Raw genomic sequence first — 19992 nt, 5'->3', positions numbered from 1 at the left:
CGAGTTCAGTCCTTTTGTCCTCATCAGAAAGCCTCTTCTTCACAGGTCTCTCTGTAGCTCAGATCTTTTCAACTCAGGTGCAACAGAGGGAAGTGATGCCACTGCCAAGGATGGTCAAAGCATTTGGAGGTGAGTCCCAGGTTTAAACCCTTCTGCTACCTGATATGGAGAGACAGGAATCAGACTTAAGCATGGAATTTTCTTAAGCATGTATATTCATAGCAAGACATGACTGAGTACGCTGATTTCTTCTGCCAGTTGAGACACATCAGCCAGATTCCCCATCAACCTGAATGACACCCTAAACAACCCACTGTGAGTCAATCTTGGCTGCTCTATCACCCAATTAAAAATAAGAATGTAAAACATTGTCCTTAATTTTCTGCACATAGTAAAGGACATAAATCCAGGTCAGTTCTGAGTATTTATGTCCTTCAAGAACTTGAGTATATGGCTAAAATATACGTAGCAAGAACACATCATGTATGAGGTAGCACTGTTGTACTTTATTATATATACTTTATTATATATACTTTATTCCTACCAAACTTAATTTTTTTCATAAAATAGATTTAGATAAATAATCCACAGGAAATAACTTTATTGGATATAATGCTGTCATAGAAGCTAAGAACATGAACTTTTCTCTTGAGTTTCAATGGTTCTCTAATCAACTTCTATATACTTTTTGAAAAACACCTGCAAATCGAAGGGACTGGAAAAAATGGCTTGGAAGAGATGTGACCTATACACCAATGGGCAAAGAGGAAAAAGCTACAGAGAACACACCAAATCTCCATTTTACAAGTTTCTGTAAAAAATCTGGCATTATCACTTTTCTAGTACAATCATAACACACCTTCTGCTTTCAGTCAAAAGAAAGCTGAAACCAATCCTTCAACTGTGCAAGCTAATAGCTCATTATGTGGGTGAAATACATCAAAGCTTTTGATGTAGCTTTAAAAAGGGAAAACATGGGAATAAGGGCTTGAAGTGCTATTCTTCTTTGAGTTCACCTTCAAAATCACAGCTTGTTTTAGGTGTCTGGTTAAAAGGAGAATGTGGCAAAGCCAATGATGTTTCTGAAATGTATTTCATTCCAAATGAGAAATTAACTAGAGTTCCAAGACTGAGCAATTTCAATATTGCAGCTTTTCCAGTTCTCACCCTTCCTATATTTTTCATGAATGGGCACACTCAACTGCATGAGTACTCTCAGCGTTCATCCAACTGAACTTAACTTTTTGGCCAGAGTTCGACTCTAGCAGGAGCAGGAGCAGTCAGCAGTAATGATATTACACAATGCAAGCAGCCCAGCCTTCCGGCATTCAGGATCACCAGATCACCTTCCTGGTGCTTGCTCTGTAAAGGACAAATAGTAAGAAAGGAAGCAGAGATGAGAATGTGAAGTATATATCTATTTTTGACATTGATCAACACCAAGATTTATAGCATAGGCAACGTAGCTTGGAAACTACAGAATCCCCAGCTGAACAGAATCACTTCAACAAAATGCAGTAAATGGAACAAAAACAAAAAACCTGGCACATTCTTCTAGAACCTGGGGAAAGAGAACATAAAATTGCATTTTGATTCAAACTGCAGGAAAGACAAGCTCACCATGACTATGTGAATGTATGACAGGTCTGATCAAGCCCAACTTTTGCCAAAAGGAGTCCTTAAAATCTTACTTGTTTTCTCTGAAAAAGAGAGGCACTTTCAAGTACTTTCTCCAGCAGTACTAAACAGATTATATATCCATATAACTACATGTGTTTTCCGGAATTAAATCAAATACTAGTTGAATAATTTGGTAGCGAGACTAACATATTGGACTTCAGTCTACCTAAAACCTTGCAGTCTCTAGGACTGATGCAGCTTCCTTACACTCAATCTGTTTATTAAATACATTTTATTAAATAATTCCCAGCAGCTAAGAGTTAGGTTCTGAGTAGCAGATATAGCACAGAAAACGGCATAAATAAGCCACTGGGGATCTGAGCTATCAGGAGTAAGTAAACAGCAATGTAGCCATGAAAAGGGAGAGGCACAGGGAGACAGTCTGGAACTAAGAATTGCAACTATTTCTTATTTAAGAAGGTGGTTTATAAATAAAATATCTCTTATGTTTTTATAGTGTACTTTTTCTCCCCACACCTATTATTTATTTTTGCAAACAGCTTCTGGTTTCACATTCCACATACCGGTACAAGGCAGAGGCTTGGCTTTCTGTACTCCATTCCAGCAGCAACCCCCTAATATCAAAATAGATGGTTAACTAATAAGAAACCTTAATCAAATGTACAAATTTGTTTTAAGAGGCCAATCAGCTTCTTCCCAACTGTACATGTCACTTTTAATTAGGAAACAAAAAGTCGAATAGCACAAATAAATAGCAGTGAGTCAAGAGGCTAGATATGGTTTGCAAGCAGCATCCCATGGAATTGCAGCACCACGGCACGCCAGCTGTGTCAGGCTAAATAGCCTGTCCTGAATGCAACATTCACGTGTCGATATCCTCAGATGAAGTATAGGGTACACTCACCCTATAATTAGACAGCAAGCTGTCATAAATTTATATGGGGGAAACATTGATCACAAGTTGTCTCTGATTAATTGACCTGATAGAACCAAGTCATTAATACTAGTCAGAGACAGTATTTTCAAACACAGTTGGAAAACAGAGAGGAATCTGTGTCCCGGGAACTGGGGTATGCCTAGTACTGAGGCTATACAGCCGTAACTAGCTCCATAGCTCAGATGCCTCCACATGGCGCTGCAATTGCAGTGAAGGCATACTACCTTCTCTTCAGAAATTCCCTCTAGCATATTTGTAAAAGCTGCTCTGGCACAGATGCTCAAAGAGGTGTGTAAAACTCTTTTCAGTGGATCTTAGGACACCGCCAGCTTGTGATTCTCTGCAATAAGCAGGCATAGCCACACGGTTTGAGATTGGCACCTATAGCAGGCAGCCAGAATATAGATCTCGGGCTTCTAATCAGACTGAAGATCTCAAAATGCCTACTCACTAAGCCCTAAAAATGGAGATAATTAGTGGGACTACAAATACTTTTGGCTTCCTCTAATGCCACTGGTCACATATATACTGTATCAACTGTATTGAATCCAAACAACACATTTATAAATGTGAAGAGTTTTGCAGCTGAACACAGAGCAGCATAGGACCTGTGACACCCTGACAATACTTCTTCCAAGCATGGTGTTGTGTCCTGTGGAAAACCACTGCTGAAATATGAGCACTAGAGCCTGGATTGTGTCCTTGGGAGCATGTGTGCTCAGACACCAGGTCGCTGGAGCACTAGTAGCCTGAGAGCTTCATTTCCGAATGTAAATATAAAAGAAAATGGTCTAAAGTACAATATTTAAAAATGAACATTTTATTCTCTGTGTACACCAGCTACTGTACAACTCACATACATTAACCCAGAGTACTCAAATGACCCTCTAATGGCCTCTAATAGCATATAACTCAAAGACAGACTCTTAATTCATTTTGATCACCATAAACCCATAAGCATATTAGTAGGCATTTAACTACTCTATGCCAATAAAAATGTTGTTTAAATTATTAACTGCCCGTTTAAAGCAGCAATTAATCCCCAAGATCAACACCTCCAAAATTACTGCCATGGGGCATAGATAAATATTAACCTTGGCTCTTAGGGAAAGTGTTGGGCTTATGACCTGGGAAGGGTTCGCTCTTTTTAGATTAGGGTTTTATCCATTGCTCTGCCATTGAGATGTACAATTCTTAGGGGAAAAAACTGTCAAAAACACTACTCTGTTCTTAGCATCCTTGATGTAATCACCTAACTCAGAAAGTGGAGCTAAAGTATTCTGTAACTACAACTTTCTCCTCATGTTTCCTATGCAATAACTAAACCTTAGCCTTGGGATCAGGAGAAGGTAATCTGGGTATAATGATGAAGATATGGAGGGACATGACTTGTGAAATTGCACATTCTTCCTTCTAAATGGAACCAAGTTTCTCTCCTGTTCAGAGACTGTGCTCAGCAGATGCTCATTTAACAGTTATCAGCTGTGCATGCCCAGATAGGTCCCAGAGCAAGACCAAGGTCTGTGACGTTGAGTTCATTTGAGCTGTAAGTGCTGCAACAGGAGAGCAGGAGGCAGAGAGAAAACACAGAAAGCAGGAGACTAGATAGGTCTGTATCCAAGTATTTCTATTAGTAAAGTACTTTACATCTCTTGTATAAAAGATATAAAATGCAGGCATTTATATAATGCCATGTATTCAGTCAGTGATTTGCAGTCATTTATTGTAATTTATAAAAAGTACCATCTGGCCAATAATAATTTTTATATAAAAACACATTAATTTGAAACAAGTGGCAGAATAAGCGCAACTTAACTGTCAAAATTCTAAGTACAGCTTTGAAGATGTAATCCAGATCCAAGTAAGCCATGCTCTGGGGAGCTTTGTTGCATGATATAATCCTGTTCCTTAGATTCTGAGGTGTATAAAAGAAATACTCTGTACTCAACTTTTTCATGTCCCCTAGCTGCACACACAGCTGCATTTGAATTACCATAACTCAGGTTCCTTTCATTACCTGCTCAACATGACGCTGTATAAGTGTGTGGGACCACACCATGTAGCTGGAAATACTGGGGGGCTGCGCAGTAGCACAAGCCTTCTCAACTGCACTCTTGTCAGAACTGGGAACCATAAAACCCACCAATAACATGACAAGACCAAAGGCAGTGGTGATGCTTTGGTAGATGACACTTAAGGGATGAAGTTCAGAGTGCCGTGACATCTGATATGGCTCTGCTTTTTCCAGTCTTAGTCTTGCTTCTGCAAGTTATCTGTTGCTCATTTCTGATTTTTAAATGAATGTTTTGATAAATATGGAACCATTACTCTAAATATTGCCATAAGCAATAAGCAAGCATAAACTCACGGTTCCTAAAATACACATTAAGGTAGTTGGGAGCGCGAAGCAAGGCTGTGCATCTGAAGGCACTCTCTGATGCAGGAAGCAGGGAGGGTGGCAGGCTTTGTCCAGTACAGTCAAAGCAGGCAGAAAGGTCTACAGGAACTGAGCAATGCTAGGGAAGTTGCAACATCATTAGTATGTTGCCATCATACTCTTGTTCTAGCTTTTTGAAATAAATTGCACACACTGTTTTTGCTTTATTGGGGCCTGTCAATGTGTGAGGTGAGAGGATTAGGAGGTAACAGGTCTTACTTGTTCTACTCTGTGTTGTGCATAAGAGAAAAAAATCATATCACCATTCCACAATTTTACTAATACTAGATCAAAACAAGAGAAGGTGAACCAAAATTTCTGTAGCAGGCACTATCAACTACTTACGTTTTGAAAACAGCTTTGTGCCATGCTTATTTTCACACTACCTATTATGCATGAGCTTTTTTTTCCAAAAGCAAAATAAAACTCTTGAAGAGTTGAATGGGAACATGAGCAAATCTAACACAAAGCAGAAGTAATATTAATTGCTCTAAAGGTAATCACTATATTAATAAAATGTGAAGGAAATAGAACATCGGCCTAGCTGTGGATGCCCCATCCCTGGCAGTATTCCAGGCCAGTTTGGATGGGGCTTTGAGCAATCCGGTCTAGTGGAAGGTGTCCCTGCCCATGGCAGGGGAGTTGGAACTAAATGATCTTTGAGGTCCCTTCCAACCCAAACTATTCTATGATTCTATGATAGTTACTTTTTTTCTATTAAATTGTTAAGATTATGCCATTCTTTTTGCTTCCACCACACTTTCAATGTTCAAACTTCTTTTCCTCAGCCTTTCCCAATGTATGAGTATGGGATAGGAACAAAGATGAATAGCAGCATTAGAAGAGTAGGGAAAGGTGTTTCCATTGATCTTTATGAAGTGTGGCACACTTGCAGAAAGCTAGGCAATCCATACTGTTAACACCGAGCCTTAATGGAAACCATTGACTGAACATGGTCATCTGTCCTCCAGTACTCCCCAATGTCAGCACTCAAGTTTTCAACATCCTGACAATGCCTTAACTCATTCCCTGTTTGATCATCCAAGTTGTTGCTGGTGCATGAGAGAATGACACACAGCAGCTCTCATATTACCAAAACAGGCAGTGAATCATTCAGATAAGGCATGTCCTCTCCAAGTACACTATTGTTTGACTGGCATGGCCAAGATCAACCCTGGCTACATCATTGGTCAACACCCAGTATTATACCTCATATCCCTGATAGATCCTTAGAGAATCCAGATGAAGGGAAACCAACTCACCTAGCAAAGAGAGTTGATCTGTCAGTATCAAGACTGGGGCTGGTTGGTAAGGCTTGAGGCTGGTTGGTAAGACTATACCAATGAGGAGAGTTGTCATCAGTGTCATCAATCATCAGAAAAAATGTAATCATCCCTTCTTATCTTCCTGGACTTCTTTTTTGCATTAGACACTGATGACCAGGCACTCGTGGTGTCTCACTTGAGAAGTCCCTAACTTCTGAACAAGCAGCCGACCTATTGGGAGTTGTTTTTGAGGAGAATGCATCCCATCAGAAGAGGTAGGAAATAACATTTCCACTGCTAGTTCTATTCACTTATAGACTCTTAAAAAGAAACAGTTCTTTCTCTAATACTTTTTGTAATCTGTTTTCAACTACTACATGATTGATCCATTAGCTGGCAATATGAAAAGACATCAAGCAGCATCACTGTTGCATCAGAGATTAGACAAAACAAAGAATTTTTGAACACATTAGGAAGACAGATCAGTACTGATGGGAAGAGTTCAGCTGCACAAGTGCATTCTCCTTTGCCGACATGCAATTCAGATTGTAATCCACATAATTTACAGCAAGACAACCATATGGCATCCAGACAGCTAAGAATCTGCTCTTAGCCACTTTTCAGCCAAACCAGAGTGATGCAAGGTACTTGAGCGGACATTTGAAGCTCAGTCTATACTAAATACTGGCCACACAGGCTGCTGCAAGCGACCCGATCTTCCTCTGCATGCTGACAAAATTTCATGCCAAGTTGAAGGTCTTGGTCCATTTGACTAGTGCATTGCATGAACTTTGCCCAAGATATCTAACTGATCTAAATCTCATGGCTGATAAATATCTTCCAGCACCAGGAAGCTCAAAAGAACAAAGGCCGTCTTTTCAGGGAAAGTAGTTGGTTGTCTGCTTGTTTTTTAGTTCAGTCAAAGACTTTGGATGTAAAGTACCTTCATTAGTTTATCACCCCAGATGTAAGGCACATTTCTTTGCAAAGTTTTTAAGCAAGGTAAATGCATGCATGCACTTTTTTTTGGTTGTGCTTTTAAGTACACCTTTTTGTTAAAAGCCCTGTAGAAATGCTGCTTATACTTGCCAAAGACAGGAGGTAAGTATTATGATTTCCCAGTCTAGACAACACTCTCATGGCATTATGGTAAGCATCCCATAAGAAAGGAGAAAGAAACAAATAAGAGAAAGGGAATATAACCAGGCTATAGTTTTGCAAAAGGTTCAGTTATAATCAACTAATATGTTTTCATATACATAATCTGCAGCTCAAATGAATTGTATCACTTTAAAAATACTGCCTCAGATGAGCTAAAAAAAAAAGTGTTACAGAGGTGAAACTGGAGGTCAGGAAGCTACTGGGAAGTTGGAGTGAGATCCATGTCTAAATCTCCCACTAGTAGTGGATTTGTAAGTGGAGAAGAGGGTAATTAGAAGTATGCTGCCTGTGTACTATCAGCACATCTATGTGCAGACGAATCTTACAGTAAAGCAATTCTAATTAATCTTAAATGACTCCCACCCTTCTTTTTCAAAAATGGAACTGAAGTGAGCGTATGATGCTCATGGCTAGCTGGGCCTAGAAACAAAGAATATGCACTTTTTTTAGTGTATGAGTCTACCTTAATGCTTGTCTAAGCAATAAACACAGAAAATTTGAGCTAAATTGGTTATGATGGAGAAATCATTGCCTGAATCTATCTATACAAAAAGAGAAATCCAGTAACAGAACACTGCAGTCCATTGCTGAGCACTTCAGCTTCATGCTACTGCTCTACATTTAGGCAGTGGTGTGATTTAACAAGAATGATTTTGCTGTGGTAGTAACAAAAGAAAAGGACAAGGATCACCTGTGACTGTTTTTACCCACAACACATATCCTTCTACTAGTTTAAAAAGTCATTAGTGATCTTGCAAAAAAGATGAAGATAGATAAACTGCATTTAAGTAGATATAAAATTGAACAAGTTACTCATGCAATTTCTTTCATGTTTGTATAAATGTGCAGTGGAGGCACGCTTATATTTGGCTCTCGAAGAAATAACTCAAAATTAAATCCCCTCTAGAATATTCACGCTTGTAGGAGGGGCTACTCCAAAAAACATTCGTTGAGAGCATTTCAGTTCTCATATACTTACCAATACAAGCTTTTTGAACCCGTTTCCAAACACAGGAGGTCCCAATCACCGCAGCAGGGCAAAGATCACATTGTCAGAAGTAAGCTTCATCACAACAGTGCTGCCATTAGGATTAGCAGTACTTTTTTGCTGTATATTTGAATAGGTACGTTTTAAAGCAGAATGTAAATTTTTTTTCTCCTTTTCTGTGTGGTTATATTCTGATCCAGAAAGGTTGGGGCTTTTTTTGCTCGTTTATTTTAAAGATGTTAGAAGGACACCGACAGGCAAAACAGCTCTTTCCCACGGGCTAGGTAGTTTCTACTGCTGGTTGGCTGATGATACACTCCTGAAGACGGGTTTTCTTTACCTGCTGTTACTCCGATCCCCCCCTTCGCGTGGCACGCCGTGGGACCGAAGGCGGCGGTGGCGAGCGGCGCGCAGCCTGCCGCCCCCTCTGCTGGCCCGCCGGCCGCAGCGCGCCCGCCGCCGCTCCCTCCCCCAGCAGCAACAGAAGCGCGGGAAAGAAAAACATCTATTCCTGTCTTTGCGAGGAGTGAGAGCACACCTGGGTGCCTTAGCGGCAAAAAAAGTGGAAAATTGACATCGCTGCTGTGGAACACAACCACATCCACCACCCACCCATTTTAACGCAAAAGTAATGAAGTAAAGTTTTAGCGATCCTGTTTTGAGCTCTTAGGTATAATCCTGCATTCAGCAGAACCGCTCCGTCTGCCTGTAAATGCAGCTGCTTTTGGTGCTCAGCTAGGACAGGGAAAGTGCACGGAGCGCAGGGCAGCCCAGGAGCGGGGCAGAGGCTCTTCTGCAGTTACCCCTCCCTGAAATGCAGTAAGTGTATCCGGGGCTCCATAAAACCAATCTCTGAATATCAGCAAGTCTCACAGGTAGATCACTAGCAAAAATATGTCCTTCTTACGGCCTGCACAGTACATAAGAAACGAAACATTTTCCTGCACCTTTTCTCTTAATTTTCTGTCCCTGTCTAAACAAAATTAAAAAAGGGGCAGAGATTCATGTTTAGGCTACCGCTGGAACCTACGTGTTGGCTTACAGCTCATTGATGTTCTTGCTAATCTATATGTAATCACCAAGTACGAAATATCATTGGTTGAGCTTTTGATTATGGAATTCTATAATGGGAAAACTTCCCACTTTGCGATCAGTTATTTTCATGCTACTGCATAGAATCATAGAATCTTTTAGGTTGGAAAGGACCTTTAAGATCATCAAGTCCAACCATTAACCCAGCACTGCCAAGTCCACCACTAAACCATGTCCCTAAGAGTCACATCTACATGTCTTTTAAATACCTCCAGGCATGGTGACTCCACCACTTCCTACATGTTTCATTATCAAAAGTGCTTAAGCTACTGTTTTCTCCACAATGTTAGAGCAGAAAATTGTGTAAAAGACCAACAAAATTGTTATACCAGGATATTACTTCAGTGTCAGAGACTGTCTTAACAGACATAATCTTACTAAATGAAAATAAAATTAAGCCTTTCACTCAGTGGAGGCAATGTCATATTTCTGGTGTTAGCGAAGGCTTTTATTTTAAAAATGCCCTGTACACATGTATCAGCCCCACAGTAGGGGGGAAATCTTGAAATAATTAATATTAATGAAAATTTTGCCATGGAACCAGGTTTTTACCTAAAGGCACTTATCCTACTTTTTCAGCAACTCCCTGGCTACACTGTCTTACAACACGGTCTACTAAAACCTTAGTAAAAGGATCTGGGCTTGGACCCAAGCCTCAGTTTCTTATCAGACGAACTCAACTTCTTGTTTCAGTCAGCTGTAAACAATTGATACTATCACTGAAAAGTGCAAGAACTCTGTTATAAACAATATTATCTGCCCTTGGAGAAATGTCAATCTCTCTTTTACACATAACGCTGACCTATATGTAATATTAAACTGTATGTAGCAGCATTAGCATTTCAATGTGCTCAAAACTCAGGGCCCGTATTACTGTGGTGTGTGACAAACCCATGCAGCTGTCTCCTTCCTGAAGAAAGATCTCAGGCTCTAGCTCTGGATTGCCATACACCTACACAGGTCACAAGGAAGGAGATACGAGGAGTGGGATGCTTGAAAACAAGAACAAATGGTCTAAATGAACCAATTCCTTCAGACTGTCTTAAAGCGGTTGAATGACAACAGAGAATTCTGAACATCCTGACTATTTTAGAAAGGCAACATTCATGCACATTTGTACAGGTCTCTGCTGTGACAGCTTTATTCTTCCAGCTTACGTAAAGATGCAAAAAACCTTTAATTTAATAATTGCAATGAGTTATATTTCATATCAGATGAAAAATTCAACAAAAATAGTCACTGAAAGCAAGAGCAGAAACAGGGTGAATTGTCTTTAGATATTTATGACTGCTAGCATTGAAATTAGCTGAAATGTTCAAGTAAACAATGGTTCTAGTGCCAGTATAAATTTGCATCACCAAAAACTTCACAAACACAAGCAGAACTAGTAAGGGAGTGACTGAAGTGTATGGTTATGAATCAATCTATGCCAACATGTTTATTATGCAAAGCATTCCAAGTATCAAAATAGCTGTTTCTTATTAGTGTAGGGAACCAGGACCTATGACCCATGCAATGTCCACTTATCATTTTCTCCACTGAAAAAATGGCTTTACTGAAAATACTTTCAGACATATTTTTTCAACCAAAGATTAAGTAATGCAGCCTGTCCCTCAATACCAGACAATATTAGTTTCTGTAAAAAAAATGCATATCTTTTGCCATTTATTGCTGTGTTCCATACATTCTCAATTTTAATTACATGCAATATTGCTAAGGAGCAATTGTAAACATTTTCCCATCCCTTTTGCTTCTGAAAAAAATTTTGAAGTTCTCTGATCACTTTCCCCCCACTCATTCACTCTCCCAGTCATTTACTAAAATCTTGAGGTTTTTCCCTTTCCCAGCCAGGAAGAGGACTAAAAGGGCTGCTGCCTTTGCCACAAAGTCATACACAAGTGATCTCAAAGTTCTAGTAGTAATTTAGAAGAGCAAGTAGACAACAGTTTGCTAGTGTGAAGGACCAGTCGTAAAGCTCTTCTGAGAGGACACGTTTCTGGCTACAGCTCTTCTGACACTTAGTTCTGTGCATTTGCTCTACTTTAGTGATCAAGTCACCCTATACAGAGCCTGAAAAACAGAAAAAGGAGATAATTATAATTTAAATGTGTATTTACTTCTAATGCAGCCTAATACAACGTAGTCCATCATGCTGAGAAACCTGAACAAATATATTTCAGAAATTATGAAAGCTATTAAAAACATAAACCTGAAATACAGAAAAAATACCCTTAAGAACAGACAAGGAATTATTTATAAATTTTTTTTTTCAGTTCTATGTATTTTTTATATTGTTAATTGAATCCTCAATATTATTGTGTTTATGTTGTGTTGAATAGCTCTATTATACATGACAATGCAAGAACGGATTCACCCGGGTTGCAGTGTGTGCAGGACCCAGCTGTCCCATCAAAAGAAATTATGGAGAGGTTTTAAAAATGTATCTCCTTCTCATTGACTGTAAGCCTTGCAAAGTGCCAGCATATAAATTTACTACTTGTATTTCACATTAAATATTCTTACTTATATATTTTATGATGGCCAGACTATATTAAACATTGATAACGTTTAACATACTAACATACTTAAAAACTTGTTTCTTTAATAGTGTATGGAAAAATTACATGAAAACAAAATTATGAGTATTTAACCTCTCTCTATATTTTTTTTTTTAAAAAGGAAAGAATACATTAAGTGTTTAAAGGTTTAAATCGTAATTTTCCGGTTTTCATATGTTTCTATAACAGTTAGGCCATTTACATGCAGCATTCTGGCAGAAGACTACAGACAAACAGACTTCTTTGAAATAATTCTATTAATTTATAGAGTAGCCCCAAGAAACCACTTGACAAAAAACAGTTCAGTGATAACTTCACTTTAAATGCCACCCTTATGTTTAAACCAGGGGCATTTTGTATAATGAATGATTTAAGTACTTGGGAAAGAGCTTTCATTATTTGCATGTGACTGTAGCCACTTTGGGTTTTTTGGTTTCTCTGTAAGGAGAGAAGTGATTGTCTGGATCAAGGCAGAAATTTCTTTATTTGAAAGAAAGAGAAGTAAGTACCATTTGTATTTTGTAAAACATCCAAAGGCAAACATCAAAACTTTCTTCTGTAATTATCTACTTTCAAACACATTGGGTCTGAGAAGTTGCTACTACATGATCTGGTGATTCATATATATATATATATATATTTGTGTGTGTGTGTGGTTTTGCATATATAAATCTTTAAAATATACCCATACATAGGCAAAAATATGCATGTACATGAAATAAGATGATATGTAAGAGTATGTTATATATATTTACATCTCTCTATGTATAATGTAGCTATAGCTATAAATGCTTTGGCTTTGCACCTCCCAGAAGGCACAGGTAGTTGCTTGTGACTTCTGTGATGTGCAACTCGTTAGTGAACAGTTCACTCAGGAGGCAGGGATGGCTTTCATGTGCATTTAAAAAGTAGCCTTCAGTGAAGATCGAATCTTGAATGGTGCTTGCGACACTCACCCACAAGACATCTAGTAACATACAGATGGTACATCACAAATGAGCTAGCACCCAGCTTTGAGCATTTGATTCCTTTATTTTGGAACTGCCAGCAAACACAGTTTTCCCTTTGTGCAGTTCCGCTAGAAGCTAGCAGTCCAGCTCTTTCGTGCTTGCTCTCTTTATTGAGGTTTTTGGTGAAAGAAGGACATACCTGGTATTGGAATTCCAGAATTAATATTTAATACCCTGAGGACAGAAAAATTTTCTTCATATAAAGAGTAATTATTTTATTCTTTTAATTTTCTTTAATTGTTAAAGATATAGTGTACGTATAGTCAAAGAAGATATTTCTGACTTTCCATTACTAATATGGCCAGTAGCAAGGACATCTTAGTCCTTATAGATAATTTTAAATTTCTATAGCATTATTTAAAATAATAACATTAAAAATGGAACTTTTGCTACTCAACGATATATGCTTTTACTGAACAGGACTGTGTATAACGAATACATTTTCCAATGAGGTTATGTTGTCGTGCACTTGCATTACATTTTGAAGTAACACAATAAGAGCTAAATACTTACTAGATTATTTTACATCAAAACAAATGCAGAAATTGATGTGAATTATTTTTAAGGACTGAAATGTAACAGTTGGAAAGTAGTCCTTAAAGAGATACTGCTGTAAGAGGTTTGAATGACTGAACAGTTTGAGAGTTACAGCCTGCCCACAAATACTTTGGGAATTAATGGAAGGCTATAATTGTTAGCTAAGATATCTGCTGCAAATTAGTTAAGCATCCAGTGATTAAAAGCTCTTTGAGGTCTACATATAAGTGCTCAGCATGAGTATTGCTCCTCTGAGTTACACAGCCTTGGTTTGTGATAACCCTTTACCACAGAGATTTTCACTTTACTAAACCTGGAGACAAATCAATTGAAAACTTTCAAGGCCTGACATATAGTTTAGAAATACACCAGACCTCTGCCTAATATCTCACTAAAAACATTTTCTTGTGACACACTATTATGATCTTCTGGACATTCTACAATTGTAGCAGCAATGATGACCCTATGCCTTTTCTGCCAGGACCTCAAGAAAGTAAATAATCAGGAGTCTTTTTCCTCACTTATAAATGTTCCTCATTAGAAGAAAACAATAAACTCTTTAATAAACCAAGTAGCAATATTTAGAATAGATAACATATATTTTCAGAAACAATCTTTGTTATTACTATGCAGTTAATGGCAGACATAAGCCATAGCAGCAACTTCAGCAGCAGATAACAGTTACACAGTTTCTCTCTCCACACCAGTAAGTGGCTATACTTTGCTTAAAGGCTTTTGGTCTTCAAAAAAAGACGGGTCATGACAAGTTTGAAGCAAAAGAAGCACAAGTTTATTTTTTAATTTTTGCATAGAAAAGAACAGGTTTAGTTTCTGTCCTTCTGAAATCAGGTGCTGCTCTAGGACTCCAAATAGAAGGACTCAGGAGGTTTGCAGCCCTAAATAGAGCAATTTGTTTGTGCAGTAGTTCCAGACAGAAATGAGGTTTGAAGGAACAGAAGTACTGTATCAGCATAAACAAAGAGAAGACTTACCACACTCATGGTACCACAAGCAATTTAAAATCCATTGTGGATTTCCTGGGAGAAGGCTTTCACTGTTCAGATGCTGGTAAACTAGGAAAGGTAATCATGCACAGTGTCTGCTGTTTAGATATTTACTGCTGTTAGATTATATGACAACAAAGACACAAAAAACCTACAGCATGACAATTATTGAAGTGCATATTACTCCTCTTTATATGCATGCTTTTAGGTTCTCATTCCCTATCTACTCTAAAGAGGTAGATTACACTTAGAAGTAAAGCATCTTGAATCAGTTCTCACATCTGCAGAGCAGCAGATTTTCAGGAAGTCACTATTATACTAGCCTGTGTCATATCAAGGCACAGACTCCAAGTGAGATCCTTCATTGCATACCTAAGTGCTGGTTATATACAATTTTTTATCTACCCAAGTTCTCCCTGGAATATGCTTATGTGCAGCAAAGCACCTTTACAGCCAGCTCACACTCCACCAGACTGCTTACTCCCTCCATGCTCACCTGACAAGGTCTCTTCTTCCCTGATACTTAAGCTGTGGGAGGCTTTGGGCAGCCCCTCATTGCAGACAGGTGTGCACAGACCTGATTTGCAGGTGAGCTCCGAGAGCCAGATTTGGTGCTAGTGGCTTCCTCACTACATTTTAAGGCATAATCACTCTGCAGCCTGGCACCCAGACAACGAACAAAGCCTTTGCTCAGAAAGGGCCCTTACAACACACACACGCACACATAAATCTTACCTAACTCTTCATTTAGCCTCAATCACAGGGAAAAAAGCAACTACCCTATGTGACTGAAAAGCACAGTTGTCCACCCCTGTCCTGTAACTTTCCCCAACTTCTGAGGTTGCCCTAAGATGGACCCAGAACAGAATAGTGAGAGAACCAACTCAGCACACCATAGCATGACCTCTTCCTAATCCTACAATGGATACTTTTTCCTCTGGTCTAATTACAAATTGAATCCTTTCCAGTAGGTTGTTTCCCTATGAATTTAGTTCACAAACTCCCTTAGCGGGTATAAGTTCACTATCATAAGGCTGAAGTTTACCACCTTACCCTCTGCTGCCTGTGGCTCTCCTTTCAGTGCTAATATTACAGTTTTTGGCATAACACTGTCTTGCACAACTGTGTCCAACTTTTAAATTTAGCTTTCCCTGTGCTTTCAGACTGACAGCCCATCCATCTTACCCTTTGAAATTTCCTTTTTTTCATATTAAAACTTATGTGGAGTGCAACATCTTCACAATTTTCATAATGCAATTTTACAGCTAGCTTCCTCTGCCTACAGCAGCTGAAAACCATCAAGATGAAATGCACCAGAACAAAGCATTTGTTAGAAATAGGACAAACCCTTTTTGCCTGCAATGTTGCTATTGTCCGTGGAACAAAACAGTGTTTTCTCCAATCACCATCTGCATTTGTACAGTTTTTGGATGCTTGATTTGGATGAATCTTCAGTATAAACAGAACACCTTGTTTTTCTTAGATAATTTATTGCAGTATCAGTTGCTGTCCAGTAAATACTCAAAAGCATGGAAGCTAATAAATATTTATTTGAATTAGTGTCAGGATTGTAACTGATCACTATACACAGTCATTTCAAGTATAAAATATGACTTATTCTAATCGTCTTATATCAGACAGTCTTTGATATTTCCTTCTTCAGCCCTCCTAGGCTCATCTTCAATTCGGTTCTTTACTGGGAGTCACTCCCATGCATCTTCCTGCAGCCTTTCTAAAGAACTTCAAGAAAACAGAAAAAATCACTGTAGTCTGACTTCATATTATTCCAGAACTTACTTTTTTCTGAGTTCCTGTGTTCTATCACAAAAAGTGTCAGCCTTCCAGGGCTGCTTTTCTGGAGATCTGAACCAATTCCAACTATTAAAAAAAAATAAATAATTCTAACTCTTCTTCTGTCATTTACTCATAGTTACCTTTCCTAAAAAAAACAACCAAGGAGAGGATTTGTTTCTTTTTTAAACTCGCTGTCCTTTTCAGAAGAAAGAACAAAAATGTTTACTTCTCCCTAGACCATTAAATTCTTTTCATGTTTAGTTCTCAGCTGCTTCCACCTGGATTTTGGAGTGAACCAACTGCTTCACGTGCTTCAGGTGCACATGGATAATTCTCCATTTATGCAAGCTGTGTGAGGGTGACTGCACTCCTGTGAGCACCACATAGCTGTTCCATATAGGGAACCCTAGATAAGAACTCAGATTCACTATGAAAATTTTTCCTATGCTATATTTCTGCATTAGAGGGGGAAGACTGAAGGATCGCTTGTTATTTCTGCAGGGTATGCTCTCAAAGTCTGCCGAAGCAGGTGTACTGAGACCACAGCCCAACCACAGCCTCTTCTCCCCTGCCCAAATGCAGTTCAGGCAACACACAGCTGAACCAAAAGATTTGGGGAGATCTGTTCCTGGTATTCTCAACTGCAGCTGTTATATCTGATACTAGAAGTGCAATTTTATGAGTTTAGAACTCCAGTAAACTCAGATAACCATGTGGGAATATTTGAAATTAAAATTATTACCCTACCTATTTTGCATTGTGATAAATGCAAAAAGATCTCAACCCTGTTTCAAACTCTGTTCTGACATGCAGTGTGGGAACTATACACACAGAATAGACCTTTCCTAATGGAAAACATTATTTAATGCTTTTTTTCTGCAAAAGATGTATAATTTTCCTTTCCATTCAATCTGTAAAGTACATAGCACAAGTATTTTCTTAACTCTGATACTAAGTACCATTTGTAACTGTCTGTCTCTGGAGTATGGTTCCCTAATAGCATTCTCCAGTCCTCTGTGTTACCAGTGCAGTGTCAGATGTGATACAGTCTGGGCAATGGGATCCAAAAGACGCTAGTTACAGCTCTGTCATGGTGCCAGATGTAAATATAAATCTCTCTCATTATGTGTGTGAAATACAGATGGAATAAATGGCCTGATGGTAATTCAAAGCTTAGAAACTTGTTTAGAAATCTGGGTATAATGCATGGCTTTGTGCCTCCATTTCTTTTAGGCAAGTCAAAGGAGCAAAGAACAAATTTCCTGGTGGACTAGTAGCTATTATGAAGTCTTTGGAATGAATTAGTTTTCCATTATTTTGAAAAACTTTAGGAAAACACACTAGCTAGCAATATTTCTGGAAAAATATTAATTTGAAAATATTTAAATATAACGCTCTGCTGTGGGGATACATAAAGTTTTTATTGTGCTTGAGGACTTATTTATGATTTCAGGGAAGTTCAAGTACAGAGGGAAATTAAATACAATGAACTGTGATTTTGTGTATGCATTTGAATTATGAATGTATAAATGTACATATTATATCTGCATATATATATCATAATATTAGCTGTGATATACTACCTGAATTCTGAAAACAAAAGGCCTGTCTTTCCCCTGTAGGATATGAATTTATATTGATAAAACTCAAGTGAGGTGAGTGTATGCTGAAAATTAATGTATTGGCTAGTCAGGACGCAAAATAATACTAATAATAACAATCACAATAATAAAAAAATCTTAATTATTCTCTGTTAATGCACACTTTATGGAATAAATTTTCTTTTTATCTCAAGTGTGTAGTCATGGGTAGGTTTGCATTTATAAATATCAAGCAATCTGGTGATCAAATAATAATCTGTGGCTCATTAGAAGATAGATGCTTCTCACTAATCATTAAATATTACAGGTTTTAAACAGTATTATCGGTAGATTTGCCCAGTAACAGCTCCGTACAGGGATACTACAAAGCCTAACACTGAGGCTCTTTCTAAAGAACTTTTGCCAAGATCTTCCCTGTGCAACTTAGGCAAAAAGGATAAGCCATCAGAGATGAGGGTACTTGGTAAATTACAGGAAAGACTAGTGGCATTCATTCAGCCCTGGACATTGCTGGAGTTTTGTTTTCCACCTTTTCTCACAGTGAAGCATTGATTAAGATACCACTGGCTTTATCTGGAAGCATCAGAGAGCCCAAGGCTATTCCACCCAGTTTTAATTTCAGTGCACATCTACAAGTAGTTTAAGCACAAACATTAAATAGTTATTATTATGGTAAGTTTTTTTAATACATGTTTATCAGTCTGGGAGCAGTTGTGATGTTGACGGGACAGGCATACAGAGTGCACCTTAGCCTCTCCAACAGCCATGAGTGGTGTTCACTTTATCCCTCCCATCCTCCCAGTAAATCCACTCCAGATTTAAAGTTGTTTGGTGTCAACAAGCGGGCACTGCCATTCTCCCACAGTTAACACTGGTTGTCTACAAGTCAGTGCAGGATGGCAAGCAGGGCAAGCACACCATGCCTGCTGCAGCCCCGCTGAAGCACCCAGGCCTGTCACTGGCTTCCATCTCAACAGCCTCCGTAGCCAGGAATTCAAAATGGACTAAAACACTACAATCATACAGTTGCCATCTACGTATTATTGTAAGTGTCATGGCTCCAGTCGCTTTTATCTGAGACTGGAAAGGTTAGACACGAGATAAATTCTGTCTGATTTACACTCGGGGAAACAGACAGGTTGGGGATGGTTGAACCAGCCAATTCATGTAGACAAAGTCATTTGATGCTTGTGTCAATAAACATGCCAATAACTCAATTAAACTATGTATTGTTTGTGAGGCAATTTCATCAGGAAAACGTCAATGTACTCTTGAGGATTGACATCACAACTGAAAATAATTGTGAAAAGTTTTCTCTATTAGCTCACAGAGTCCTGCAACAGCAGATGATTTTTGTAGCTGTTTCTATGACAGGAAAAAGTAAATATTATTTTTCCAGTGCCTAGTTTCACTCTCGTACTGTTTTATTCTCATGTATTGAAATCTGAATCATATTTCTCTAATTAAGTTAATAACTCTTGATCCCTTTTCCTAACCTGAAAGACTTTTGTCTTCAAATAATTACTAATCCCATTTTGTTCAAGTCACTTTATACAGCAATGTGGCTTAGCATGGATGTTTTCACATGTAACATCATGAAACTAAACCATGAAAAATGCTTGTTTGCAGGTTTATATTTAGCCCATGCAATCTCCCTTAAAGAAAGTACAGAAAAAATACAGAAAAAATAGACTTCTTTATGATTATCTTGATTGTTTCCTCTTTCTTTCCATATACTCACTAATCTATATCTAACATGCTACGCTTAATCTTTTATATTGACTTGTCATTCAACTATCTGCTCTTAAGCAAACTTATATAGTGTAGAAAATACATGAGGTTTTAGACACACAAACATTTCTTGTGTCTGAGGAAAAGCAGTCTATCCAAAGATTTAATTGCTTTTTCCAGCTCTGCCAGTTAGTCTGGCAGTAGACATGATGTCTTTCTCCAAACTTTGCCTTACT

This window comes from Falco cherrug, chromosome 3 (assembly GCF_023634085.1).
Source record: "Falco cherrug isolate bFalChe1 chromosome 3, bFalChe1.pri, whole genome shotgun sequence".
NCBI lineage: Eukaryota > Metazoa > Chordata > Aves > Falconiformes > Falconidae > Falco > Falco cherrug.
The sequence above is the reverse complement of the archived record's forward strand: the minus strand, read 5'-3'. Positions refer to the sequence as shown.